Here is a 25666-nt window from a genome sequence, read left to right as displayed (position 1 = left end):
CCTTGAGTAATGTTCTGCTGGGATGATATTGGAAAGAAGGGAGGTGCTTTTTATCAATGACACATCCATGCAGTCATTTGCACTTTCTGAAAATTCGTTTGGGAAACTTTACATCATATTTTCAAAGGGTGCATGTGGGTGCACAGATGGGTGAACTGGAAGAAATAACCTCTCTGATAAAGGGACCTCTCCTTTCCATTCATTGTCTATGTAGTCTACACTTCATGTGTAACTGTTGTAATATTTTCTGCATTTTTCACTTCACTAGGGGAATCCTATTCTCTCAACTATATTCAATTTAGTTTTGCAAGTGTGATCCTTAATGACTTAGGGAAAAGAACATGCCTGGTATTCTGTCATGACAGAAAGAAAACCACTGAGTATGTTGGGGATCTGAAGACAGAAGCTGTCTCACTTTTCAGTATTGAAATAGCCACTGTAAAGGATGATGGTGTCTCTCAATGTATTCCCTCTGCAGTTATACTTATAGAAAAAATGAAGCAGAGCACGTGAGAACACTATTTGGGTATGAGCAATCCCTGTCTCATATTTGACAGTGTGTGTGTGTGTCTGTGGGAGGGGCTAACCTTCATGGACAGGATTCTGACATGTTTATATATGTCCTTGATGTGTGTCTGCATGCAAACACAACATGCACAGATACACACACCTGCAATATCACTCTAGTACAGAAGTCCCCCTTTCAAACGTATACTCCATCATAATGAATTTTTTTCTACTGGGTGAGGTGATGCCCATATTAACTTTTCTCCTCTATGTGGTAGGAAAATGGCCAGTGAGTGTGCTTTCCAGCTACTGTGATAATAATATTTTAGATTTACTTATTTATAAAAATCAATATTGTCTACATTACATGGGTCAATTTCAACCAATATTCCATTTCAAGCTATATGAAACTGGGCATAAGCTTTGGAGGTGGAAAGATCACGCCATATAGGCATGGACATTTTAAAAAATATGAATGTGATCTGAAAGCTCCAGTATACACAATGTACTCCATATATGCTCAAATAGAGCTGAAATCATGTAATAGCAACTGAGCTTTTTCCTGCCATATACTCATAGTTTTTTGGTTTGTTTTGTATCTAGTGGAATACAAGTTCATAGTGACACTAAAGGGTAATTCCTTTATAACTGAAGAATTTATTTGTAGGCTTGTGTACTATCATACCTGATTATCTGTCATCTATCTCTTTATCTATCTATCTACATACTTATATTCAGCTGTTTCATTGTGGTTTAGACATTACCCTCTTCTCAAAAGATTATGCCAACAGTGCATAAACCTCAGCATGTGATCTGAAAGCTCTAGTATAAACAATGTACTCCACATATGCAAGAATTGCCTATTTTGCCATTAGTGCAGCTAGGGTTTCATGGATAATGTCCAGTATCAATACATTTGAAGAATTTCCTTTTGGTTAAACATGATGGGCTACCCTATCACACGGAGTATCAAGTAGCAGTGCTCAAATAGAGTTAACATCATGCTATAGCCAAAGAGCTTTTTCTTGCCATATATTTTTCTATTTGTTTTGTATCTAGTGGAATACAAACCGATCTACAAGTTCAAGGCTTGTTTTTCTTTGACACAGGCCTAAGTACCAATTAGAGAAGGTCAACTGAATCAATGGAAGTTACATCAATGGGACTTACATGATTCAGTGTGTCTGCTTCAGTAGGTTTAAGCCAAAATGATTAACCCTAATAGGAAGGAAAGAGCTAACTATCCTAAACAATCCTCTAAAACTTATTGTGTTTGTCAGTTGAAAATTAAGTTGTATTCACAGTTAAATTTGAATTTTCCTTTTGGTGGACAACTTTAGGCATTGTGGTAGGTACCCTTATTGAAAGAACACTGGACAGTGAAGATAGTAATAAGAAACAACTTGAACAGAAACAGCTCAATCATGCACCTTTTCAATTTTCAAACAACATGTAACATTAAGAGACATACTATAAGCCAAATGCAAACAGGTAAGAGATGTTAAATACTATTACATTGACGGGCAAATGTTAAATTAGAATGGCATAAACAAAATGGCAGCATGTCATATATATTTATGCCATCACAGCCATGTACTGGTTTCTATGGTTCAACAAAAATTTTAAAAGTTGTTATTAAAGTGGAGCAAAATGTTGATATTGTTCATTAATTTGCAATAGTATTTCATTAAAATACAAGTTTCACAATTCTCCTGACCACGTTAATTCCAAGGTTATTTGGTAAATACACACTATTCACTAATTTTCTGTTTATAGATCAACTGTACCATACAATTCCATAAGATGATCTCCCCTTTCCACTGAAAAGTGAATATTTCTAAAGATTTACCTTAATGTGAAGATAAATCACCAAATCCAAAAAGTAGAATGTAAAATGTTCTGTTCTTATGAAACAGAAAATGAAACCACTCTCAATAAATAAGTAACATAGTGAGTTCCAGAGATCCCATGAGTATTTGTGCTTTCCTTATTATCTACTCAGGAAGGCATTTTAATGTTTTTTGTTAAAATTTTAGAATGTAAATCTACATTTTCCATAGGGAACAAAGGCCTTCAAAGCTGTTTCAAGACAATTAATGTTGGCAGTTTAATGGTATGGGAAAGAGATGATTACAAAGCTTGGAACTATTCCAAAAGAACACTTCTTTCTTCTATATGGAAAAGATAAACTGCTTGCCAATAGTTTAACCTGTTCTTAATTAAGCTACTCTAGTGATCCCACCCTGGACCTCTAGAACTGAAATGGGACTTTCCCCAAACTTTATCTTTCCTTATAATATTAATTGTACAAAATGGAAAAAGGATGTAAAATATTCTCAAACTTTTCTTTTCTTTTTAATAGCTACAATACCCAATACTTTCAAATGCTTAAATATTTTTATATAGTTAAAGAAAGCTATAAGGGAAGGGTAAGTATTACCATATCGCCTCAACACATTAGAGCTGGAATTAGATAGACTGAGGACTGCAATTATACCAGAATGTCTTGCAGAAAAGGAAAAATAGAACCACAGTTTGAACCAAAGTCAAAATAATGATGCAAAACTTCGAGAGCAGACTGAATGAATGATTGCCCCCATTTTATCCAGGGTAAGAAAAAAATACACATACTGTGACATTCCTTAAGAAAATTGTGGCAGAAAATGAAAAGTAGATTGAAAAGAGGTTTTCAGACCTATTAGAAGCAATCTTCTAGAAAGTCTTGTGCTATGTAAATGGTTAGCAATGCCTGAATTTACTTTGCAGCCTTTAAGGAAATACTTTGTCATAGTGGGTCTAGTTTAATCCTTGTTGAAGGGAAAAATAAATGAACAACTTTTAAAAAAATAGTTGTTTTGGTGATTCCATGGCTCTGATCCTTGCCATCACCAGATAGACAGTAACTACAAATGTTTTTGAACCGTGTAGATAGGTCTTTCCTTATTTTCAGAATTATTAAAAAGTGTTTGTGGTTGTCCCAGAATAAAGAAAAGTGCGCACTTTGGGTGACACTGCAAAAATTTAAAATCATCATAGCATATTTTTTAAAAATTTTCCTAACATATATTTTCCAGCTTATATAAATAAAAAGATGCAAAAACAATGAAATAAACACATTTGTTCCTTTTCTCAAATGATATGACTCATATGTAAAAACTGAACAACTATGTAGTCACTTACATCCCTTTCTGACAACATTTCTACACATGTGGAAGACAGCATTAGCCATCAGGGTTGCAAATTATCAAAATGTGCAGAAATCTCACTGACAAGAGGAAAGAATTTTGAAATCTTCTGTTCCCAAATAAGAGGCTGACCTAAACAAGATTTACATTTCTAATCTTCATGTATACATCTGTTATAGGAGAGCACTGTGGATACAACCTACAAATATATGTCTCCCTTAGTAATAACCTTCGTGTTGAAATAAGATTTAGTCACATTAAGTCACTATAAACAGTCCACATTTATTACACGATCATTCTTCCACACATGCTCATAACCCTACTTTCCTGCACTACTGCAGGAAGTAGTTCCATTATTATAACTATTAGTACAATTGTGTAATTGCAACATCTAAAACAGAAAACGGGAAATATAACCATAAAAAACAAAATAAAAGGAAAATGGCAAGTTTGGGAGTAACGAAAGGGAGAGGGGAAGAATCCAACCCCTGGAATCACTTTACTGCTGTCTTTCTGACATAGAAGTAGAAGGGGTCAATCGCACCAAGAAAGGTGAGAGAAATGTCGCAGGATGGGGAAACACTGGCATTTTACCCATTAATAACTAGGGATGGGAGAACCATGGTTGGGAAGCAAGCCTGCAACAGAAAGCACATAAGATTTGCCTGTCTCATGTAATAAAGTCCTCAATCTCCTCGGATTCAACTTCATCAAACAACAGAAAGCTCATTCCTTGAGTCCTCAAGTCAACAGGAACCTCCTCTGTTGCCCAAAGTTTCTGTTCATGAGAAAATAGTTTATAGCAATTAGTGGTCATCAAGGCAAACTGGTTAATGGCAAAAGTAGGCTGCACCCACAAACTCCGGCCCTTTACTTTTTCTCACTCTCACTCCCCCCCCCCCACACACACACACTTACTTAGCCTGCAGAATCAATGTTTTGCCATTTTACAATACACTACACAGATTACTGTGCAAAGATTACTATGTCTGAGGGATGCCATAACCTTCATTTATGAAAGTTCAAATGCTTACTTGTCCTTTGGTATATGCAAGGTGCAGACTTCTAAGCTGATAGTAATTACATTTGGTTTGACATTATGTTTTAATGGTACTTAAAAAAACATTTAAAACTTACACACACACTCCTTGCAGTTCTCAACTTTGCAGACTCTTTCATCTAGCCATGGCAGACTTAGCCATGGAAAAGACTAGAATTTGAAAAATATTTTAAAAAGAAACGACCATGCTCTGAGAAAAAAAATCCTATATGTATATTTTCCAAGTTATATTTCTGCTAAACCCTGAAGAAAGTTATATGCCTACATTGACAAATCTGAGCTGGAAGTGGACTGAATGGTTAATTTCACAACTTCATGGTTGTTTCATTGGTTTATATGTTCAGCCCCTATAATTCCAGAATTCTCGATGAATGCTTATTTGACTAAATAAAAGACTGCTTATTTTAGTGCAGTGGTTCACAACTGTTGGTCCTCCAGGTGTTTTGGACTTCAGCTCCTACAATTTCTAACAGCTGATTAGGAAAGGACAAGAGGGATCCTCTCACCTCTGCAGGCGTCTACCATATACCATGCAGCTATGGACAAGTCTACATAGGGATCACCAAACGCAGAACTGCCCAAACACGAATCAAGGAACATGAAAGGCACTGCAGACTACTTCAACCAGAGAATTCAGCCATAGCAGAGCACCTGACGAACCAACCTGGACATAGCATATTATTTGAGAACACCAAAATGCTGGACCACTCTAACAACTACCATGTCAGGATACACAGAGAAGCCATTGAAATCCACAAGCAAGTGACAATTTCAACAGAAAGGAAGAAACCATGAAAATGGACAAAATCTGGCTACCTGTATTAAAAAAAACTCTAAATAAAGAACAAAACTCAAACACAGGGGAACCCCAGAGAAGAAACAATCAGGAACAGCGAATCACTTCTCAACAAAGATTTCCCCCAGGCAGTAACAAGGCACGTCTAAAAAAACTGTCAGGTCATCAAATGCTAATCACAGTGGACAATTCAAACATTCACACCTAGCTCCAACAGACAAGAGTTCTTTATCCCACCCTGGACCTTCCACAGATATATATAAACCCAATTTTCTTGGTTTCCAACAGACCTCACAACCTCTGAGGATGCCTACCATAGATGCAGGTGAAACATCAGGAGAGAATGCTTCTAGAACATGGCCATACAGCCTGAAAAACCTACAACAACCCAGTGATTCCGGCCATGAAAGCTTTCGACAATACAGCTGATAAGTTGGCTGGGATACTGGGAGTTGAAGTGTGTAGGACCAAAGTTTGGGACCAAAGTTTGGGGACCACTGCTTCAGTGAGATGAGATTTGCTTTAAAATGACATAAATTGTTACCTACTATGAATTGCAATTGGAGAGGTGAGAGCCATTCTAGATCCTTACCGTTCCTGGCTGATCAAACAGATCAGAGGGGGACTGACAGAGTAGGTGACAGTGGTGGTCAATGCCTCCTTGGAACAAGGCAAAATACCATCTTGCCTAAAGGAGGCAGTTGTGAGGCCTATATTTTAAAAGCCATCCCCAAACCCCTCTATAATTGATAATTATCTGTCAGCGTCCAATTGTCTACAGTGCAAGATCTTGGTCAACACATATAGATAAAATGCCACATGATATACCTCTTGATTTACAAACCTAGGAAAAACCCTTTAAATAATTATGTGATGCACTTTTCCAGAATGGAAAAAATGGAAATCCAGAGAAAGAACAAAATGTGAAACATCAAACTTTTTTTTATTCCTGAATTTCTTAAAATTGAGTATATTTCTTAAAACTATTTCTGGAAACTGATACTTCATCTTCTGCAAGCTTCTCAATAGTAATTATGCCTTTTGTTTTTATATCTCGTGTTTCAGACCATGCTGTTCAGCAAGGTCACATGGCAGCGTGAGTGAAAAGAGCAGCAAAAGAAAGGGGGAGGAAACAGAAAGAGCAGCGCTTCCTTTCTGATTTAAGTAGAAAAGGATATTATAACCCTGCTATAAAGGCAACGGCTTCTTGAATCCCAATTTAAAGTGGAAATCTTTTCAGAGGTACAGGCTGAAGTAACACGCAAACACACTTACCTGCCCTTAGCTTGTCTCCTCTCAGATGAGCTGAAAACTTCCTCTTGACTGGATATTATCTGAGTCTTTATCTTGTGAACAGAATAACTAAAGGGAACTTGAGTGGGTGAGAGCAGCGTTTTCGGCTCAAGTGTTTTAAACGGGTACCTGTTGCTATGGAAACTACTCCTTTTGTCTGTATACAATCAAAACAGCAGTTTTGTTGAACTTTCGATTAAAGTGCTATGATTGAGCCCAGTTCCCGTTAAGAGAAAGTGGTACAAAGGCACTAAAAATAGTATCAAAATCATGAAGGATTGCTGAAAGAAAGAAAAAATCAAACAACATCATTTACCTGCATTCTGCAGAGACTTCTCTCACCAGCTCAGGGTGAGATCACTCCACATCTAAAAAGGTTCAATGGTACCTTAAGGACCAACAAATATAGTCATGAAATGGTAATGTCACCTCAAGAGTCAACAAAGCCCTACATACAATCAATGAGCAATCTTCTGCTGACTTGGTGTTAAGTTGCATACTAGCCCAATGGGCCTTATTAAAATGGTACATATAGCTTGAGTTTGATGTGCACTTTTAGCTGCACATCAAGTGTCTGAGTTTTTTTTTTTTTTTGTAGCCTTAGAAATTCTTCTCTCCTTCTAAAAGGGATAACTGGATTGTAGAACTTGAACTGCCACGACAAGAGCAAATGATTTAAGCTAGCATGCATTACAAAATAATGTGCAGCCTGTTTAAAAGAAGAATGACTAGTCTTGGATTGTTTCAGGAACTGGCCCTCCTAGATTGGTTCTCCTCAATTTTTGCTGTTTCTGGATGAGCTATATAACAATATACAACACATCTAGTTCAAAATAGGAAGCTAGGTTTTAAAGTTTTCCCAATGTCTAAGATTGCAACAATCACATTGCTTTCTACCCAAACCATCTTGCTTTTCTTGTTAGAGATGCATCTTCATAAATGCTTCTGATGAAATGAAGTCTTATACTAGTCTTTAAGAGCAATTCATTTTCACAGTAACAGAAAATGAAGGCACATCCAAATAGTCTGCCACCTGACAGAGCAGAACACCAAAGCACAAACCACCCTAAGCCAATTATTTCGGCACTTCTGTCAGAAAAACTCACAAGCACCCTTCTGCTTTCCTGGCAATAAAAATATAATCATAATAAATAATTAAGAATCATCTTTTCTTTCATGGCATCCCGCTTTGCTGTTTCACTCTGATGGCAGATCAATCCCAGAGAGTGTAGAATGTAAAAATAATTTGCAAATGAAATTCATCATACTATGCTTAATCCACTACACAAAATGAAAACATAAGAGGTTTCTGGCAATGCATCCTTTTAAATGGTCTCATTTAAGCAGTTGGCTGCAGATTGTTTAACCACCATGGACATCCAGTTAGTATATATGCATGCCCCGACACTTAAGCTTGCAACATCTTTGCCATTTGTTTCTTCTGTATTAAATATGTACATTTTGATTATACAAATGGAAAAGTCTCCCTCTCATCTTTACAGATAAAACTAATACAATTAAGGAGACCTCTGCTCTACATAAAAATACAAAAAGAATCCTTCGGAACCAGTGAAGTTTGGAAAAAGTTGCTTTTTCAGAATATAGCTTCCCAAATCTATTAGCCATACTATGTGGGGGTTTCTGCCATCCAAGATAGTTTTAGAAAGCAAATCAAAATTCAATTTAAAAAGTTTGGCTGATAACTAACAAGATATGCAAGCAATTAAATGAAATCCAAAAATGAACTAATTTGGGTTAGAATCAAATCAAATCAGGTCAGTACAGAAATGATCATAAACTGAAGTAGCAGTCAACAGTCATATTGTTTGATAGAGAAGAATTGTGCTTTCCTCCCATTAGTAGATGGGGACAGTAGGGGAAACTGTGGGACAGCACCCCGCTTCAACCCCTTATCATGGTTGGTCATGGGCTGCTATCCCATGATGTTTCCCCACTATGGCTTCTTCCTGTACTGTCTCTGGCTTGTTCAATGAGGAGACGGGTAGTCACCCATCTCCTCAGGGCTTCCTTTTAGCATGCTGCCGGCAAGCTGCTGGGACAGAGATCAACAGAGCCCTGCTGGAAGTAGCTCTGCATCATATGATGGGCTCTGGTGAACTCCATCCCAATACTGCTCTAGGAGAGGGGAAAAACTCCTGTCTGATGAGGGGGGGAGAGAGAGTTCACATAAAAGTTGCCCTTTTGTCTGAAATGACTTGAACCAATGCAAGAAGGACTGAAACATTTGAAAGAGCGTTTGGTTTGTGCTTTTCCTTCTTTCATCCTTTGAATAGCAAATTTGAATCTTCCTTTCCTAAACCTTTTCCAATTTAGAGTTATCTTTATTGACCTAATGTCTGAAGTTTATGGGTCTCAATATTAATATTAATACAATAGGAAATATTATTACTCTATTCCCATCCCACATTGGCCTGAAATGTTTAGTGAGGGCTGAATTGGTTTTCAAAGTAGGTGTCAGTATTTTTTTAAAATACCCATGAATTGCATCTTTTTGTTTGTACAGCATGTGTATCTTAGTTAAAAATGTAACGCTGTAGCAATTTTAAGGCAAACATTTCATGGTCTTGGCACAGCATGACATACTTGTCTGCAATTCAGCTGAGTTAATCACATCTTCAAATTTTAGGCACATCTGTGAAATAACAAAATAACAAAAACCCCGGGTCATTGGTTTTTCCACAATGCAAATTGATGTAAAGCAAAGAAAGTTTAGCCTCCTTGGACATGGATCTGAATTCAGAAGCCTCAGATCTGAATTGGTCAAAGGTGATTCAGAGCTTATCTGAGTTGCTAAATTAGGTCAAAACCGAGCTTTGATGCTTCTGCACAGTAGACTCTACCATTTATCAACTGCCCAATTGCTATCTCTTATTAGATACAGAATTAGAAGTACTAAAATCTAAATCAGTCCAGCTACATGAAAAGTCAAGGTTCCCGTACTTTTAATTTTAAATATGTACGACTGTTATATAGTATAATGTCTATGTCTTATAATGATTATTTTGTATGTTTTTTGTGTCGGTAATTGCAATGCTTTATCTATGATGGAAACTGCTCTGAGTCCCCTCGGAGAGATAGAATGGTATACAAAGAAAAAATTAATAATAATAATAATAATAATAATAATAATGCACACAAAAGAGAATTTCAGTTTAGTTCTAACATACAGTTGTTAAGTTATAGGGCCTCTGGTTTTTTTGCCCATGTGGCCATCTTAAATCAAAGAGTGAACATGGTTTGTGAAGAGAGGCATGATTCCTACATTAGGATAAAGTCAAATGTGCTTGCCATTCATTACTAAAGGGGAAAAGTGCTCTCTTTTTGCCCTCTTTTTCTACTTTTGTGACATTCTGTGCTCAGTATATAACCCTTAATGTTAAAATCAAATTGCTTCAGCCAGCAAGAGTTGTCCCCCATGGGTATGCATTAACAGTTTACTTTCTGCAGACTTGTGCACAAATATGATTAGCTTTTGCAAATTGCTGCTTATTCTGTTACTTGTAAGTAATTTTTATATTATTACAGTGTAAACAGATGCTATTTCCATGATATATTCAGCAACGATCAGCTAATTTAATGCTTTTTTGTTTTGTTTTGTTTTCCTTGAAACAAAACCTCAGAAATGAGTTATTCGTGTGAATAATTTAAGCTTCCTTGAAATCTAGTGTGAAAAGAAGCATCCTTCTCTGTCAAAACTAGGTCTTTTTAAAACTAGTTATTCATAAAATTTCAACAGAACTTTATATGACCTACTTCACTTATGGATTATTTGACCAACTTTTAAAACATTGTTTTGTAAAATCTGTTTGGAGCTTATATTTAAAACACTTCTATCTCCTATTTCCTAAATTGCCCCAGGGGAAAAAAACCTAGAGCCATATCTTTCAATGTTATATAAGAACTTTGCCATAAGGATATGCACAGACCATATTTAGTTTGGATATGGGTTTGGTGTTTTTGACTGGTCCTGAGCCTGTTTGCTTGGGCTTTGGTCCCAACTTATCAAGATCAGCAGATATGTAGATTTGTGGTTCACACAGATTATCATAGAAAACTTCAAAATCAGTATTTTTAATTATGATGGATGATGATGATAAATTGTATTTGTTACCCACCTCTGTTCACAGCTCGAGGCAGAGTACAACACAGACAATACATATATATCAAATTACAAAGATTAAAACAAAATATCAAAATTCACAGTTCAAAATTGACGGGGGAGGCCTACCAAAAGATATATGTTTCACTTGGGTCTAAAATTTTAACAGCTTGTTTCAATGTTAGAGCTCTTCCAGCAGGTCATTCCACAGTACTGGGGTGACCGATGAAAGCATCCACTGGGTTCTGGCTGGTTGGATTGAATGCCCCCAGAGAACCTCAGTGTACAGAGGAAATTATATAGGATGAGGCAATCCTGTAGGTAATTTGGGCTCAAACCATTTGCAGTGCAAAAGCAAATTATCATGTTATTTGATGTTCAATGGATGCAAAACTTCAGAAATTATCTAAGCAATATAAAGCTCAAGTGGGTAACTATGCTTTGAAAATTAACAACCTAGAGCAATGCTTCTCAAATTCTTCTGCTTCAGGTGTTTTGGACTTCAGTTCCCACGATTCCTGACAGCTAATAAGCTGGCTGGGATATCTGGGAGCTAATGCCCAAAATAACTGGAGAAGCAGAGTTTGAGAAACACTGATCTATAGGATGAACCATACATACAAAGCCGTCTTGAGTCCCTTTGGGTGAGAAAAATAGGGTAGAAATGAAGTAAATAAAAGTAATAAATAAATACCAGTAAAAGCCACTGAACTATCATCTTTTGCTATGTGCAGTGTCACACAAGTGGTCCCATTTTCCTTTCCTGCCATCTTCAGATTAGGCAGTCAACTGAGATTGCCAGATATGAAAGGTGGTACTAGTTGGAGCTACATGTTAAACACACCAGACTGGTAATAACTAAAACTATATTTAATAGTCCTAACCAAGGCTCCATCTACAATTATCATTTAATGTAGCTTCAATGCTCTGTTTTACTGCTCACTAACAGTAGTAGTTGTTGTTATTGCTGCTCTGTGCCTGCAATTCATTTCTGACTTCTGATAACCTAAGGTGAACCTATTGCCTTTGTCTTCCTCTGAAGATGTGTGAATGTGATTTGCCCAAGGTCATCTAGTGGGTTTCTATGATAGAGCAGGAATTTGAACCCTGGTCACCAGGTGTCTAGTCCCTAGGATCATTGGTCCCTAGGATCATACTAGATACAAATAAAGAATAGAGATTACTGCATTTTGTTTGTTCAAAACTTCATTGGAAGTAAACTTTGAAAGCTAATACACAAGGCACTATTAAGATTTCTGGTTTGGAAACACCTAGTTTTTCCTCATTTAAAAAACATTATCGTAGTGGATATGGTTAAGAGAAGGTGGCCAGGGCATGAATTTATGACTGACACCCATAAGATTTGTGGAATGAGAACAGGAATGAGGATGTCATAGCTAAAAAAGCAAATCCCTAATTACTTAATCACTACCATAATGCTGCAGCACTCCCAAAATCAGGCTTGTGACAAAAACCTGAAAAGAATGTCAGCAATTACAAACAGATTTTTCCCTTTTCTATTAGTGGGTGGGCTTTCACTTTCACACTCTGACTTATTTCAATGCTGGATGAATATTCCTCATACAATATCAGTGACAGCAATACTGCGACGACGACAGTAGCAACAAAACTTTAAGGGGGCCGTGTGACATTATTCACTTAAAATTCATGGTTTCTATATCTATCTGGCATAGCTACTCATGGTGAAGGTATTTCCCTAACCTGTGTGGCATTCATCAGGGCCACATCAGGAATGAAAAGCCATTTTACAGGACAAAGAGTGTGCCAGCAGCATTTTGGGAGATTTGTAGTCATCCATTTTCTTTGCCAAGCACCATAAATACTTATTTCTCTACCAGATGTTTCTGCACACCTCCTGCAATAATTTCTATAGTTTTCCAAGAAGGCTATAATGTTATGTCATTTTTCCATTCGTGATCCTTTAGGTCTTAACACTCCCTGCCTGCTTTTGCTCCCACCAGGCTTCTCAGAATAACTGCTCCTGAGTCAGAGTTACTGCCACATACACTCCAACTGAGTAATAAAACTATATCATATTCCCAATATCAACTAGAGATTTTCTTCCTTCCAGCTTGCAGACTTAGGATGTATTATCACCTCGAGGCTTCTTTTACATAGTGAAACTAATGGAGTTCTTCATGCATACAACCAGTCAGGGGCAAAGCTTAAAGCAGGCAAGTTAAGCCAGAGGCTTTCTAGTGTGAATTTGCCAGAAGGGCAAGAAACTGTCTGCTGGGGACAAATTAAAATCTACAGCTGAATAGTTTATTCAGCTGAAAGAGAACATTCCTTCCAGCCAATCTAATGGCTATGTATTAACTCAGGCAGGTTCCCATAAGTACAGTGGTGGAGTTGGAAATCAGAAGAGGCTTACCCTGAGAAATTTAGTTTTACACTTGCACGGTGTATTCTGTAGTACAAAGCAAGTAATGTGCCCATCCATTCCTGCACACTGTAGTTTTAGCTTTGTTCCATTAGGAGTTTAAATACAGCATATTACCACTTTGATCTATGCAGACTAAAAAATTCCACTGAGTTTCTTAATCTAAGCTATTTTCTTTTTGAATTTTTTTAAAAATTTTAATATACACCTTATCTATTTTTTTTTATTCCAATGAGATCTCCAGTGTATTGTAGGGCTTAAAAATGTCCCATGTCCACAGGAATGTTTATTGGTGCAGATGTAAGCCTTAGGGCAGGAAATTCTGAAATGAACAATCCATAAACCACTCTGAGATCCTTTTAGAGTGAAGGGGGAGGTTAAAATGTGCTATAGAAATCTCACCAGAAAACATGTGTCACATGATATGCTATTATTGTGTTAAATGGTTTTTGGCACTCCTTGTGTATAAAAAATATATTTAGCATAAACATATTATATTTGTTGAGATATTCTTTTCCCTAACCATTTTTGTTTGGAGCAGGTGGCTCAAATCTGGAGATAATGTTTGCAATTGTCCAGGTGACATTGCAACGTAATGTCTATCTTGCTTATCTAATTCAATATGAATTCTGCAATGCAACTTTGTTCTGGGGGACTATATACTACCATCTGTTTGAATAAGGGTGATGTTGAAACTTGCCTTGTTAAAGTTTATGTTCTTCCCACCCATTATGATATATAATAAGAGGTCAAATATCCTTCTTCTGCTGACATGGATATATAGATGTGGGCAACATTTACCTCTGTACCACAAATTTATTCATTCAGGAGGGAGAATGGGACAAAAGTATTTTTCCTTCTGGCTTTGGGAGCTACAATCTTTCAAAATGTCCCATCTCTGGCACAGAGTTAGGAAACAGCTGCCAAGTCTGATTTTTTTTTTTAGAAGATCCCGACTGAATAAGCATGTCAGGTACACTTATTCTACATATAACAGAAAATGTCCTTAAAAAGATGAATATCCTACACATCTGGCACATCTGTGAATCCTGTTTGGATTTGATTCTACAGTATAACCTACAATGCATGATAGCTAAGACAACCCTGTTCCAAGCTTGCTTTTGGCTTCAGGTCTTGCCATCATTTTTATTTAGCTGATTATTATTCCAAAAGCATGCAAAAAGAAATTATGGCTTTTATAAATCCTACAAATGGATTGCCTTGAATATTATCCATGGATATGTAAAGACTACATCTACTACACTCCCTTTTAAAGAAATCATTAATTGAACACAGAAGTGGAAAAAGAATATTAAGATTGGTTCCTCTTGTTTCCTTAATTAACCTTCTCTGGGTTACCGTTGCAGCCACACACAAAACAAAACAAAATGATTATTATTGGCCAAGAAAAAAGTGTCATCCCACCCTATCTTTTGATGTTGATATAGAATTCTACAAAATACCAGATTTCTTCCAGTTCAAATGAATCCAAGTGACAGTCCATCACTCATCGCTTGGAAAATGCAGTCCTGCACATGCTGAATATACCCTGTGGTGAAACTAAAGGCCAGGCTTCTCCTTCAGGCAATTTATGTTTCAATACATGGCACGTTAAAATGCAGCCATCCTAATCCAGCAATTCACCACAAAATCTGCCAGGAAGCAACATACAGCTTATCCTTCTAGCCATGGACACTCTTTCTGGTTTAAAGCTGTATTGTGGTGTCTGTAATATAAATTATAAGTTAAGAAAGAGAGACAATGCTGGCAATTGTCTCACAGCAATGTCCAAGACACTCCATGCAGGATGTATATACACCTGAATAAATATTTACAGATTCTCCATTTGTTTTAGAGCTCCTTCTCATGTTACATTTTACCTTGATGTGATTATATTTGAGAAAATGTCAATATGCATATTCATCCTATGGAAAAAGTGCAGATAACCCTGTGACACCTCTACCAGTTCCCTAAAATATAAACATACCAGGCCTGTGCAATTGATGCAAAATGTTTCAACACTCATTGCAAAATTAGGGGGCTCCAGTGAGTTGTTTCTAAAGTGTTTCTAAAATATTGTAAGTGTCCGTTTCATTACTATAACGAGAGTAACAAATTATTCATTTGTTTTGTTAAGTAAGTGGGGGGGGGGCTTGCGGAGCTCCATTCTCACTCATTTTTAGAGCTATTGGGGTGAAGCTTGCTACAATAGTAGAACGTATTTACCACTGTTCACCCCTCTCCACCCACTCAAGATTAAGAACATTTCACTCGTCTATAGAATTTGGGAAACATTTTAGGTTTCTATAAAAACCTTTTTTAAAAAAAACAAAGTACAAGAGCTATTTTCTTGAATTTATCTACAATTACATAAACAGGGCATCATCCCCCCCCCCCCCAAGTTTCAGAAAGATTAGAACATCAGATTTTGGGGGATTTCTTTTGTCCAAAACATAACATCTTTTTTTAGCTGCTATGGATGTCTGGAGTGGAGTGGGGTGGGGTTGTGCTTTGTGGCACACCGATAGCATGACATAGTCAGGAACAAGCTTTTTTGCCACGTTTTCAAGGGCAAAATGTGGCAAAAAGGCTTGTTCCTGACTGAAACAACTTGTTGTGTGCTTTTTGGCTCAATTGCACACAGAAAGCACAGCACTCTTTGCAGATTCAAGATTTAATAATAATTTGATAGAACTAATAGGTCTCCCAAACTCAGAATAGTTTGGACAAACTACAGCTTGGGGACTCTGGTCCTAATCGGGCCAGCACAGACAGTTGTAGCAGTCAGATGCAATAACTCAGAACTGATATTATTTCTTTACTTTAAACTGTAGTGTGTTTCCAAACATAGAGATTGCTTTTAGCCAACAACTACAGGGCGTCCTGTTAGTTGTAACAACAAGCAGGCAGATACAGGTACTGAGAAGAGATTTCTTTTCTGTAAACTGGTGTGTTTTAAGTGGGTTACTTGGTGTTCTGAACACATGGAATTGATTTTTTAAACCACAGGCCCTCAACACAAATATCAGATGCAATAATGCACAGAACTGATATTTCTTTTCTTTAAATACCAAAACCCAGGGAATCTTTATAATTTGTTTCCCCCAAAACACAAGTGCTTTCACTTGTGTCTGACTGAAACAACTTGTTGTATACTTTTGGGTCAGTGCACACAGTCAACACAGCATTAACACCATAACATGTGGCAAAAAAAGGCTTGTGCCTGAAAACAACAACTTGTGTGTGTTTTTGGCTCAATTGCACACAAATAGGTCAGCAGTGCACTCAGCACCCAGTAGCCCTTAAAGGTTTTCTAAAATGCATCAAAAAGATAAAACAGTCATAAGGCAAAAGGCAAGCAAGCAGTGCCTAGCCTACAGCGTGCAAAGTTTCTCTTATGTCTTTGGTGCAGACTTGAGTCAGCCCCAGAGAAAGAAGCTAAAACTTAGTAAGCTACCAGGTGAAAGTTTCAATTCTTAATTTTTTGGCTTGGAAAATGCCCATGCGCCAGATATCATGTTGCATGCACAGTTCTAATGTATTAGATCTGACTTACAATGGACAATTGAAACTTTGCACAGCCCTAGAACATAGACTCAAAACAAAACAAAAGTTCCAAGATCTGCACCATGTGTGTTGTGAAATCTTTCAAAATGATGAATATATATTTTTGTTAGTATGTGCATACTAAGAAACCATCAGTAGCTTACATAGAATATATGATTTACCTATGGACAGCAGCATTTGAATTTCAAATAATGTTCTGAACAACTAAAGTCCTATACACATTTATAAGGAGAATGTTTTGTGTGTGTGTATTTGAGAGTTTGCATTTTCAAGAATAACATTTTCAAAAAAAAATTAAAATATGTGTATGGAATATATATTGTAACCAGATATGAATAGGATTTTTGTTGTTACTTGCTTGGATAATTGGATAAAAGTGTTTTGAAAAACTCTATCTCATGACTATTCTTTGACGATTTATTGAACTGGTTCTACAAATTGGGATAATAAAAGGTACAATTATAGAGGTTTAAAGCTACATCCTGCACTCAACTGTGATTCTGTGATTTTTGGCATTTAAGGATGAGATAGAGTACAATGTGGAAGCAGCCCAGGAAATCAAGCAGGAAATCTGTGAGCTGAGTGCCATGTGTAGAATGTGTCTCTATCAAATTTAGGTGACTTTCCATCTTTCTATTCAGCTTCCTGCATTATAGTATATCCTCTTCACCAGGATCTTCCAACTGCCCATGGGGCAGATAAATCAAATGAGCCCAAAATTGTAAGTTTAGTTTTATGGGGAAAAGCCCCAGATCTAAAAAACAAAAACAAATTGTAATTAATACATTGCATATGCCATGATTTTGAACACATAGAATCTGAATATTTTTTTAAAAAATCAAATGTCTTACTATTTATATGTGAAATGCAATAATCTATCTCGAGAAAGATAAAAATTCATTTTCAGTTCTTCATGTTTTTTATCTGTGTCTTCAAATACTGGTATTCACTTTTTGCAATTGCTTTGTGACAGTTTATCATCATAACAGACTTTATTGTATGCATTTATCACCACAGACAATTTTGATACAAACATTATATTACAGCACAAAATTGACAATTGACAAATAATGACAGATATATTATAACTATCTATTTCACTACAATTATATAAGAAAACAGATATGAGATTTTATATTACAAAAGAGATATCAGATAAAATATTCAGCAGATATTGAATATTTTGTGCATCGCATTTAAACAGCAATAAGAACTGACAGTTCTTTGGAGATTGCTGTAAACATTTAATATCGCAATATGATCAGAGTGATGATTATTCTATAAAAAATAAATTTCAACTTTTCAAAGAGAAGGATTTTTGTGTGTGAACGTAAGACAAATCTGTTTGCTATAAAAGGAAATCAAACATGAAGTAGGTTGGGTTTTCTGGAATTCTATTTATCTTTTAAGCATATTGTTTAAGAATTCAACAAACGCAAGGTCTTTGTTGTGAGTATTCCATTCAAAAATACTGGATAAGTCACTGATCAATTAAAACATTTGCCAGCAGTTTTGTGATATAGCGCAAATGGGAAAAAACATACAGTATATATAAAAAAGCTTGCTGTTGTACAAGATTTTATGTAAGTATGACTACAGACAGAAAAATTAAATCAACATTAAAATATATTAAGGTAGTATGATACCAAATTAGAAGCACTACAACTTTCAAACTACATTAACAGAGAATTCTCTCTAGAAATATACTCAAAAGCAATCCCTCCTTCTAGCATTTAAATAGAGCTTATGCTCAGATAATTATGTTTGCACCATAAAGCACTTAATTAAACGGAATTTTCCTGCATTGTAACAAACTAATATAACAGCTTTTACTAAAATACATCTGTAAAAGAGGCCACAGTAGGTTTTCAAGTCAAGAATGCTACACTGGTTCAGAGGCAGCCAGTGGACCTATTACTGCAAGTGTCAGCAAATCTACACTCAGTGTGATTGCTGCTAGGGGTGTTTCATTTCAAATTTCAAGTGCCCCCCCCCCCTCGTTCTGTTTTTGGGAAAATTCCAAGAGATTAGGAGGGAAATGTCCAGAATCGTAATTTGGAACCCTGAGTTCAATTTCCATTTTGGGAAAAATCTTTCTGAAGAAAGAACTGGGGGGGAGGGGGGTTGATCTGAAATTTGAAACAAACTGGATTCTGTGCTATTTTGCACACCCTGCAAGTGCTCTCAGAAGCCATCTAGGTGTTGAAATCTAAAGATTGTGACTTACAAGTTCACTTCAACTGGAATGCACCCAGAGGAAAGTGAATTTTCATGAAGAAAAATTGGTTAAAGAAAGTGAAGAGGAAATGAAAGAAAACATTAAAGTAGGGTGATATCAGGCCCCTTCTGCACTGCCATATAATACAGATTATCAAAGCAGAAAATGAACATTCTCTGCTTTGAACTGGATTATAAGTGTCTATACTGCCATATCATGGAAGTGGAAGAAGACAACAGAATAGGAAGAACACGAGACCTCTTCCAGAAAATTAGAAACCTTGGAGGTAAATTTCAGGCAAAAATTGGTATGATAAGAAACAAAGATGGCAGGGACCTAACAGAAGCTGAAGAGATCAAGAGAAGGTGGCGAGACTATACAGAAGATCTGTATAGGAAGGATAATAATATTGAGGATAGTTTTGACGGTGTGGTGAATGAATTAGAACCAGACATCCTGAGGAGTGAGGTTGAATGGGCCTTAAAAAGCATTGCCAACAACAAGGCAGCAGGAGACGACGGGATCCCAGCTGAACTGTTTAAAATCTTAAAAGATGATGCTGTCAAGGTGATGCATGCCATTTGCCAGCAAATATGGAAAACACAAGAATGGCCATCAGACTGGAAAAAATCAACTTATATCCCCATACCAAAAAAGGGAAATGCGAAAGACTGCTCAAACTTCCGTACAGTGGCCCTTATTTCTCATGCCAGTAAGGTAATGCTCAAGATCCTGCAAGGAAGACTCCAGCAATACATGGAGCGAGAGTTGCCAGATGTTCAAGCTGGGTTTAGAAAAGGCAGAGGAACGAGAGACCAGATAGCCAATATCCGCTGGATAATGGAGAAAGGCAGGGAGTTTCAGAAAAACATCTACTTCTGCTTCATTGACTATTCTAAAGCCTTTGACTGTGTGGATCATAATAAATTGTGGCAAGTTCTTAGTGGGATGGGCATACCAAGCCACCTTGTCTCTCTCCTGAGGAATCTGTACAAGGACCAAGTAGCAACAGTAAGAACTGACCACGGAACAACAGACTGGTTCAAGATTGGGAAAGGCGTCCGGCAAGGCTGCATACTCTCACCCAACCTTTTTAACTTGTATGCAGAACACATCATGCGATGTGCGGGGCTGGATGAATGCAAAGCTGGGGTGAAAATTGCTGGAAGAAACATTAACAACCTCAGATATGCAGATGACACCACTCTGATGGCCGAAAGCGAGGAGGAGCTGAGGAGCCTTCTAATCAAGGTGAAAGAAGAAAGCGCAAAAGCCGGGTTGCAGCTAAACGTCAAAAAAACCAAGATTATGGCAACAAGAATGATTGACAACTGGAAAATAGAGGGAGAAAATGTGGAGGCCGTGACAGACTTTGTATTTCTAGGTGCAAAGATTACTGCAGATGCAGACTGTAGCCAGGAAATCAGAAGACGCTTACTTCTTGGGAGGAGAGCAATGTCCAATCTCGATAAAATAATAAAGAGTAGAGACATCAGACTGGCAACAAAGATCCGCCTAGTCAAAGCCATGGTATTCCCTGTAGTAACCTACGGATGTGAGAGCTGGACCTTAGGGAAGGCTGAGCGAAGGAAGATCTATGCTTTTGAGCTGTGGTGTTGGAGGAAAATTCTAAGAGTGCCTTGGACTGCGAGAAGATCCAACCAGTCCATCCTCCAGGAAATAAAGCCCGACTGCTCACTGGAGGGAAAGATACTAGAGACAAAGTTGAAGTACTTTGGCCACATCATGAGGAGACAGGAAAGCCTAGAGAAGACAATTATGCTGGGGAAAGTGGAAGGCAAAAGGAAGAGGGGCCGACCAAGGGCAAGATGGATGGATGGCATCCTTGAAGTGACTGGACTGACCTTGAGGGAGCTGGGGGTGGTAACGGCTGACAGGGAGCTCTGGCGTGGGCTGGTCCATGAGGTCACGAAGAGTCGGAGACGACTGAACGAATGAACAACAACATACTGCCATATAATCCAGTTCAAATCAGATAATCTGGATTTTATGTGGCAATGTAGAAGGAGCCTCAGTGACTGTTCCTCTTCTTTACCCTGCCCCACCCTATTCTGCCATCAGCAAATCCCAGTTCTTTTGGGAAAAGTTTTTTACTCATTAATGCTGCCCATTATTTATTATTAAAAGAGCAATCACAAACTCTTTTCACACTTTTTCTTATTTTTTTTTAAAAGATGCTTAAAATTATAAAAAGGCTTATAATATTTCACTGTCTCCTGAAAGCAATGTTTTAGGAGTAACAAACCAAATTTAATTGCATGCTTCCAAATAATTCCATTATCAGTCTCTCTGGTCTAAGTAACTGTTGGTAATGAGTTACTGTGTGTTTTCCGGGTTGTACAGCCATGTTTCAGAAGCATTCAGAAGCAGAGGTCTCACAACCTCTGAGGATGTCTGCCATAGATGCAGGCAAAATGTCAGGAGAGAATGTTTCTGGAACATGGTCATACAGCCCAGAAAACACACAACAACCCAGTGATTCCAGTCATGAAAGCCTTCGGTAATGACATTATCCCACAAGAAACACTACAAATAACACCGAAATTGTTAACAAAAACATGCTATTTCTAAACTCTTTCCATTAGTATATATGAAATGCCTGAAATATTTGAAAAACACCACTATATAATTAGCACCTAGCATTATCCTGGTTTTTTTCTGCATACAAAATGATGCTCAAAGTTCTACAACAAAGCAGGATTCAGAAGAGGAAAGGGCATTAGAAATCATATTGTAAGCCTATGTTGGATAATTGAATTTTTTCAGAAGAAAATCAACCTGTATGTTATGGATTATAGCAAAGTTTTTGATTGTGTATTTATAAAAAAAATTTGCTCTTAAAGAAACAGGTGTGCCACGACATTTGATTTGTATTTAAGAGGCTACTATCAGGAAAGAATAGAAAAAAATCAGAATGTTGGCACCAATTGGCATTGTAACTGTTTCTCTTGTACATGGAAAGTATTGCACATAAAGCAGAAATAGGTTTGGAGGAGGGAGGTGTGAAAATTAGAGAAAGGAACATCAACAATTTAAAATATACAAATGATTTATATATCTAATGCAAATTATGAAGACATTGAAGTAGTCCAAGATTTTCCATATGCAGACTGCAGCAAGGACATCGGAGTAATACTGGGACTTGGAAGGGCAGTTGTGTGGAAACTAGGCAGGATTCTGAATTTTAAAGATACATCATTGAATATTAAAGTTTAATGCCATGGTATTTCCACTTACTTTGTATGGTTGTGAAAGCTGTACAGTAAAAAAAAAGTTGATAGGAAGAAAATCAACATTTGAAAAGTGGTGCTGGATAAAGAGTTCTACAGATACAGCAGACTCCTAAAAGGACACATAAATGTGATCTGGAGCAAATTAAACCTGAACTCTCCCTAGAAGCCAAAATGATTGAGACCATTGCCTTTCGGCCATGTCATGCAACTTGCCTCGCTAGAAGACAATAATGCTTAGTAATAATGCTCAGCCACTCTGTGTTCCCTAGCTGGGGTGAGAAGGGTGGGATATAAATGCAGTAAATTAATAAATAAATAAGATTGAAAGCAGCAACAAGAGAAAAAAAATCAATATGCTTTACATATGACTAGAAGATACATCCTTGAATCTGCAAGACCTGATTGGGGATGTTGATGATAGGGTGACTTGGAGCTCTCACTTTTACAAACCGTAAGTTGAAGGCAACTTGATGGTGGTTAACATCAATAAATTATCCTTTTTATTTGCAGTTAAAATGAAAAATTCAAAAACAAAAAAAATTGTTTGAATTCATTGGTTTAGAGGGCAGCTTTTCATCTTGCCCCTTGATTTCAGCAGAATCCAAACTGACATTTTCAGAGGTCTCCTGGAACAGTTAAATGTCACTTCTCATGGAGGAGGATTATTTTAGCACTGGGTGAGTTTAGGGAACACAAATTAAAAATGTTTGGTATAAGCTGAACTTTTCCCACCCCTCTTTTAAAATCATATATTTAGGAAAACAACTCTATTAAGAAGGGTGTATCCATGGCAGTGGATCCACTGTATTGTCTTTTTCCACCCTTCCTTTCCCCAATCTCTGACTGGTTTAAGCAGGAAGGATAATAACTCTTAGCCTTAGTTTCCTTCTTCTATTCCAGCCATATACGCCTCCAAAATATCCTTCTTTTGTACTCACTGTCCTTTGAACATAGACAGTGGAATAATTACTGTGACAGAACTTTCCCATCAATGGGAAATGCCACAGTGAAGCTATCTGTGGCATGTGGGGAAGTTTCTGATGTCACCTAAAATGCCCTCTCAGAAATCACATCAAAGTTACTGTTAAGTGACTATTTTTGAGCAGCTCCCAAGCTATTTAGCCTGAACACTGATAATCATGTGCCACTTTAACCAAATCAAAGAAAATCCCTGAGCAAGAGCTAAAAATAGTACAATTTTTTTCCATCCCTTGAGCCAAAGAATTGTATTATTATTAACTCATGTAGTAATAATTTTTGTGATATTTGTATAAAGGAACCAAACCAGGTTGCAACCAAGGACCACATTTCAATTTTCAAATTCATCTATGCAACAGTAATAAAAATTCACTAGACAGGCAATCAAAGATAGAAGTGACAACTACAAAGGGAATGAAAGAAAAAAAACTATTTTTGACAAAAGCTGTGAACTGAATTTCCACTGAGAGATGATTTTCACTAGTCTCCAGGTATCATATTATCATGCTGATGAGCTGATCAACAATACAGAACTTCTACCCAGCTGTAATCAAGAGTGATTGATGGTTGGGACAAAAAAAGTAGATTATCATGACAAGAGTATTGATGCAGAGAAAATAAGCAGTGCTGCGGGATAAATCCTATTCTCAGAATATCCCTAAAGGCTTCCCTAGTGGCATGTAAGAAGGCATTTTACCATAAAAGGTATAAGGGCATGCTTATAATAAAGTGCTGTAATATAAATGGAATATATTCTTGCAGGCAACGTAACGTCCTGACCCCACCAACTGCACATTTAAACCTTCATAAACCTACTCATATACGATTTGTACATCATTTCACTTATAAGTCATTTTTTTAAAAAAAATCTACCTGCTACGCAAGAGTCCAGGTCAATACTATGATTGTACCTGCATGTTTGTTCTTGCAGAAAAACTGTATTCCTGATAGCCAGAGGCAACTCATTTGGAATGACTTTTTCGATTCCATCCAGAGAAAAAGTGAGTCCCTGGTGGCAGTTTTAGACCTTTAAATGTTTCATTTTCAATTCAGATCAAAGCAGAAGCTTAATCGGAAGCAACTTACCTCTGTGAATATTGTTTCAATATGAACAAAAAAGGAACAAAACTTGAAATAAGTATAGTTTTACACTGGGTATTTTAGTCCCTGTGCTAAATTGCACTTACATATAATGTGAGATGAACACTGAAAATCTGAAGGAGTGCCCCCAGTAAAATGTAAGCTATCATAATGAACCGAACTGTACATTCTGAACAGAGAATATATTTCATACAAATTAAAATGAAATATAAACTTACTACATATGGATCAAGTGTGCTAAGTCTTTAGACATAAAAATTCTGTTAGAAATACACACCATTAATGCCAAAAATTGTCACACTGTAAATCCAGTGATTTTCTTTATGCCTCCAAAGGCAATCAAAAATATATGCTTTGGTATAGGAGCCCCCGGTGGCACAGTGGGTGTGACCTGTCGGACTGAAGACCGACAGGTCACAGGTTTGAATCCGGGGAGAGCACAGATGAGCTCCCTTTGTCAACTCCAGCTCTCCATGCGGGGTCATGAGAGAAACATCTCATTAGGATTAGAAAACATCAAAACGTCCAGGTATTCCCTGGGCAACATCCTTACAGACGGCCAATTCTCTCACACCAGAAGTGACTTGCAGTTTTTCAAGTTGCTCCTGACACACACTCAAAAAAATAGGAGAAATATAATTTGGAGCTAAAGCGAATGAATGATAGTCACAAGTAGGATAGCTACACTGCAATAATGGGCTTATTTAATAACTAACAAATCCCATCCATTTCATTGGATCTATTCAAGTTGGTACTGGCACTCAATTTTCTCTCACAAATATAAACTTAAATCCAATGTGTTACTATTACTGCAGCACTAATGCAATTTTTCTTCCTATCCTTTCTCCTGAGGCCCACAGAACTTTAAAAACAAATATCTCAAGGTGTCTCAGATCTGGAATAGTTTTTCTGGGCTGCATGAGGGATGCACAGAGAAGGAGAAGTCCCATCCTCCTCATTCTGGAGTGTCCTGTTACATCAACAAAAGCCCAACATTTTATTCTTTTCATACTTTTCCTGGGAACACTGGGAATAAAGGAATGCAAGGCAAGTGAAGTTTGAATATACATCCCCATCTCCACTTGGTCATGTAGAGAAACAAATACCAGGAGAGAACTAAGGAGAACTGCTATTCCATGCTTCTTATATTTCAAATCACACATGATTATACTGCTGAACTTTC

At 37.1% G+C, this 25666-nt stretch overlaps 1 protein-coding gene across 6 annotated transcripts in view; it reads right to left on the bottom strand.

Annotated features, from left to right (window-relative positions):
* Window positions 1-25666, bottom strand: part of ZNF385D (zinc finger protein 385D) — a 460114-nt gene that overhangs the window by 66785 nt on the left and 367663 nt on the right. The window lies entirely within an intron of this gene.

This window comes from Anolis sagrei, chromosome 6 (genome assembly GCF_037176765.1).
Source record: "Anolis sagrei isolate rAnoSag1 chromosome 6, rAnoSag1.mat, whole genome shotgun sequence".
In the NCBI taxonomy this organism is placed as follows: domain Eukaryota; kingdom Metazoa; phylum Chordata; class Lepidosauria; order Squamata; family Dactyloidae; genus Anolis; species Anolis sagrei.
Note: the sequence above shows the minus strand (reverse complement) of the source record. Positions and strands in the feature narration are given on the sequence as shown.